Raw genomic sequence first — 5,692 nt, forward strand, 5'->3', positions numbered from 1 at the left:
TTTGAGACTTTAGTCTTTGCAACTTTACAGATCTTCTTTATGCACCAAGAGCTTGTAACACTCCAAAGAGAAGGGAAAAATTGAAATCGCATCATATGACCCCTTTAATGAGAGTTTCTAGGTGTGTCCGTGCAGGTTGTGTTATAAAAATATTTATAATGTTGTAATAGTTCTCTCAATCTCACCGTTACTTTAACAGTTTCGTGATTAGAACTTTGATTTAAAACTATCCACCTTATTTTTGACGAGCCTACTGCGTTTTGTACTATGGGTGGCACTTCCGGTTTGAGGAACTTCCATTCAAAAAGACTGAAAGGAATCATTTCAAATCATAGAGTTGCCCTACAAATAAAGCTTACCAGTCTGTTTGACTGAATGAGCTGTCGATTTTCCTTCATGTTTTATTTCCGAGACCTCATGACAATAACGAAACCCTTGGTATTTTAACGTGACATGTAAAAAAAAAAAATCCTCCTGATTATTTTCTTTTTTCCCTTTGCATTCCGCTGTAATAGTATGAAAAGGGACAACATATACTGCACATTTGTGGTCTATTTCTCCCGATTTAATTTACGATCCAATTAATAATTAACTGGAATGCACGAAGAATCTCTCATTTTTCTCCTCAAATCCTCATGTCTCTTTCAGGTTTGTTTGTTTTCACAGGTAAATACAATTTATTATCTGTCAAAAACGAAAATCACTTTGAAATAGTATCACACAATGCTGAAGTTAATGAAAATTTTTTATTAAGGCAATGTATGTTAAATAATACAGATATATATATATATATATATATATATATATACACACACACACATTAATACAGTGATATTTCACCCCTTCGTTATTGCTGTGGAAAGAATCGCGCTTTTGGTGTCATGGTCTGTTGAGAGTACCTTGTTTATGCGTTTACACTTTTAAATGTCATTTTAATGTTCGATGGTTATGGAATAATGTCATCTCATTGTACCCAGTTAAAAAAAAAACTTATTATTACGTTCATAGAGCAAGCTTTTCACTGATTGTTTACAGGTTAAAGGAAGTTACACCCAAAATTCGCGCAAAGCGTCATGGGATTTTATACAATCAGTGGTAATGGCAGAGATTATTTTACTATTGGGAGATGAGAGGGTCTGTATTATTATTTTTTTATTATTGCAATTTTTAGAACAAAGAACATATAAGGGCAATAACATTTAAACTGAATGAAAACAAATACTTCAAATAAATAAATAAACACTAAATAAGAAAAGCAATAAAAAAAACACGTCTGTAAACAAGTACAAATAATTACAAATTATTCAAAGAATAGATTTAAGGCTTTAAAGTCATTTAGTTTTTTTTTTGCTTTGTTATTTCTTGTTTCTTTTAACGTATACAAGTAGTGACCTATTTCTATTCTGAAATGAGTAAAATTAGGTTTTTTCACTGCCCATTTACATTTGTGAATAAAGAATTTTCCATATATAATGAGTAAATTCACAATATACCAAATCTTGAAGTCAACAGTATACTCATAAAAAAATAAAACATCCTTTTCTTTGAGTTGCAATTCAATAATATAATTTTGTATCCACTTAATTTTAAAAATAGTGTTATATATTCCAAAATCAAGTACATTTAGCCCACCTTGATTAAGTGGATTACAAAGTATTTTTTTATTCAAATAATGATGTTTATTTTTCCAAATAAAATTATATATACATTTATTTATCTCATTAATGATACTTTTTAGAATATCTATAGCCATTGCGGTGTAAACTAGTCTGGATAAACCTTCAGATTGTGATAATAAAACTCTCCCGTTTAAAGAAAGGTCTCTCATCAACCAAATATTACATTTCTTTTGAATTTTGTTCATTATTGGGGTATAATTAAGATTTATTCTTTCTTTTTGATATTTGCATATCGTAATTCCTAAATAAGTAATATAATCTTTTATTGGAATGACACAAAATTCAGACAAGTTACTGGGTCTTTCTTTTAAAGCAAACAATTCACATTTTTTTATATTTGTAGCTAACCCTGATACTAAATAGAATTCATGAAGACACTCAAGTGTCACTTTTAATTCTTTTATGTCTTTTAGAAAAATTGCCGTATCATCTGCTAACTGGGAACATTTAATCACATTGACAGGGTCTGTATTACTTACTATTGGAGAAAGCGTAACGGCTTACTTGGATCACGAGTCACGACGTGTCCCTTAATAACCAATCACATTATAGCCTTGATGTCATTGAATTTCAGTCAGAGTTGTACGACACTCAGTCGCCGTTTATGAATATCATAGGAATGAATGGGAAGTGCCGTAAACTGAATCCCACCTGTCGCAAAAAGTCAGTGACTTCTCTTATAAAACGGCATTTTTTTCATGGTAAACTCTAAAAATAGTTAAATCCAAAAGGATTGTTTAGTGTAAAACATGTTGAAGATTAGCAGATAGGTTGTCGATTCATTAAATGATAAGCCGTTTCCTCTAAAAAGCTGTTTATTCAGCGTAGTGAAGCCTCTCCTCCATTGACTTCCATTAAAAAAAAAAACAGCCACTGGTCTCCTTTCCCACGTACTGCCAGACCGGAAGCGTTAGCTTTTGCCTTTACGCTTTTTCGGCTAATGGTTGCAGGCTTGCCTTCTAGTGGCTTTGGTAATGGGTTGTAGGAAAAAGGTGGATAGGCCAAGGGTTTTTTTTTTTTGGAATGCAATACATTTATTGTGAACAGAACACCAAGCAATTCATTTTGCATTGGAGGACACGCTTTAATTGATAAAAAGCTGTCTTTGTGAGCTCGGTCTGTAGAGAGCTGATAGTGTATCTTCTGGAAACACTTGTCACACACTAGATGTACGAATCTACATCCCCTCCAGAAGTCTGAGATCCGCTAGTGAGCGACGCCTCGTGGTACCATCACAGAGGCAAGGCAAGGCAGGACAGCTGAAAACTCATCTCTTTCGAAGCTACTTGACTTAATCATACAAAAATAAATAAAAATTCTCTCTTATTCCTTCTCGTTCTAGCTTGTACTTATTTGAACAATGTCTAGAAACTTGGTATTACAAGCACTTCCTGTGTCTGTTTGCCTCTTTAAGAAGAATCGCTTTATGTATCCCCCAGTTGTAAGTCGCTTTGGATAAAAGCGTCTGCAAAATGACTAAATGTAAATGTTGTCAGCACGACGCACACGTCCAAGTATGCTTTACTTCGAATGGGAATTGCATCATCTCTGTGTGTCTTTTTACATTGAGGTGGGCCGAATTAGCTAATGAACGTACTTCTTCAGCATTGACGGAAGCCAAGTTTATCTTCCATCGTTATTTTTAGTTTTTCACCTCATAACAGTTCTTGTGAAGTTCTCCTTAAATTAACCTGTTTATGCAAAAGTCATTCCTCTCACTGTTTTCTTCATCCTCAGTGCTCTTTATGCGCAGAATTACAGTGGCTTTGGCCTTTTTTCACTCGTTTTATGAAAATATCCATCAGACTTTTTGTCCATACAATGAAATTCAATGGGGGGGCACAGTGTTGTTTTTCAATACAAAAATAAAATAATAATAATAATGTATATGTAATTTCAAAATTACTTATATTGTCTCTGAAGTGTTCTGACAAGCATTTATGGTAACTAAAGTATACTTAAATGTAATTTCTATTAAAACGTGTATGTATCTAAATATGTTTGTAACACATTTGTAATAATGTAATACTCATTTGTAACAATGAAGTTGCAATTTAGTACATTTAAAATATATTCATATTAAATGTAAAATTGAATAACATGCTACAGTTAAAATGATAATCAAGTACTTTACAAGTGCTTTAGTAGGTTAGTCAACACAGCAAAATAAGTACACATCTTTAAAGCATGAATTTAAAATGTTTAAAGTAAAGCATTTATTTAACATTACTGTTAAATTTACAGTAATTAACAGTCATATTAATTATTTTACTTATTTAAATAATGTTTTATATGTGAGTACAAATAAAAAAATTAATATATATATATATATATATATATATACACTTTTAAAATTTTAAGTAGGGACTACATGAGTGTGAAATATCACTTTAAAGTCGGCATGAAATCAAAATGTACTTTACTAGCGCACATTGCTAGTCTTGATGAGAACAATTAATCCGTGCAAGTTAATCCGCTGAATCCGCTGAATTTGTCTTCATAATCTTTACTGAAATAAAGTCGGCAGCAACTTCCGGTTCACGCGGACTTTAAGTCGGATCACTTGAAGTAATAGCATAGCCTACTCTCCTCAACAAGGTTTGAGTTACCATTGTGCATGAGGGGTTATGTGCTAAAGGGTTAAGAGTTTGTTCAAATCCCTAGCATTAAATAAGCAACAGTAACAGTGATACTCACCTCCACTAACACTGCTCTTGAATAAAATTTGCAGCTAACACTGAAAATATTAAGATAATAATAATAATAAGTAGGGCTGGGCGATAAATCGATAACGATAATTATCGTGCGATATCAATTTCCTCGATAAATCATAACAAGAGGTCGATAAATTTTCGATATAATGTTTATGAGGCAAAGGCGGAGCGAAAGAGCACAACTCATTAGAAGCGCATCACTCGGACCGTTTATCCACTCGGATCAAAGTTTAAACGGCGGCGTGTCACTACTCGATCCGTACCGGAAACACGATTTGTACTGCGCATGCGTGAAATTGCTTCCACTTCCTGTCACCGCCAACGTTTTTACGACAGTCTAGCGATATGTATTCTTTGGCGTTCTATATACAGCTTCAAGAATTTCTCTTAAAAGGATCAATTCCTGACAATTCTGCAAATCGTCGGAAGGTTAGACGGGCGTCGACGAATTTTATCATTAAAGGGGTCATATGATGCTTTTTTAAAGATCATTATTTTGTGTATTTGGTGTAACAGAATATGTTGACATGCTTTAATGTTCAAAAAACACATTATTTTTCAAATACTGTACATTATTGTAGGTCCTCTATGCCCCGCCTCTCTCAAACACTTCGTTTTCTACAAAGTCCCTCCTTCCGACAAGCGCAGTCTGCTCTGATTGGCCAGCTGACCCAGTGCATTGTGATTGGCCGAACACCGCAAGCACTCATCGGAAATGTAACGCCCCTTACCATAATCGCGAGCTTCAGCTTTCAAAATAAATGTAAAGACAGAGCCCGAAAGGGGAACAGAGTCGCCTGACAGACACAGTGATGAAGCTGGTATGTGTTTGCAGTAAACAAGCCATGGTTAAGACAGCTGACTCCACTGTGATATGACTCCCCCCTCTCTCTCTCTCTCTCTCTCTCTCTCTCACACACACGCACGCGCGCGCACACACACACACACACACACACACGACGCGCCACACACACACACACACACACACACACACACACACACACACACAACGGGCGTCGACAAATTTTATCATCAAAGGTAACTATTAGTACCGAAAGATTTTATAATGAAAAAGAGAATTGACTCTGTTACAACCTGGTCCATGTGCTAGTGATGGGCAAATGAAGCCTCATGAAGCACTGAGGCTTTCCTCTGACTGTTTCGGGAAAAGATTCAAAGCTTCACGAGTGTCAAAAATAAAAAATAATAAAAAATATAGCAGCCAAAAGCCTGTGAAAATAGTGTGTGTGTGTGTGTTTGTTAAAATTCTCTCTCTGATAAAATAATTTACCCATTATA

The 5,692-nt window shown here is 34.5% G+C and overlaps 1 long non-coding RNA gene across 1 annotated transcript in view; it reads left to right on the top strand.

Annotated features, from left to right (window-relative positions):
- The first annotated feature begins 5,402 nt into the window (after positions 1 to 5,402).
- LOC107660322 (uncharacterized) overlaps positions 5,403 to 5,692 on the top strand; it is a 4,307-nt gene continuing 4,017 nt past the window's right edge. The window contains exon 1 of the long non-coding RNA XR_001630996.1: positions 5,403 to 5,431. This is a non-coding gene — a long non-coding RNA (uncharacterized LOC107660322). The remainder of the gene's footprint in view (positions 5,432 to 5,692) is intronic.

Source organism: Sinocyclocheilus anshuiensis, unplaced genomic scaffold (assembly GCF_001515605.1).
Source record: "Sinocyclocheilus anshuiensis isolate Anshui unplaced genomic scaffold, SAMN03320099.WGS_v1.1 scaffold1599, whole genome shotgun sequence".
Classification (NCBI taxonomy): Eukaryota; Metazoa; Chordata; class Actinopteri; order Cypriniformes; family Cyprinidae; genus Sinocyclocheilus; species Sinocyclocheilus anshuiensis.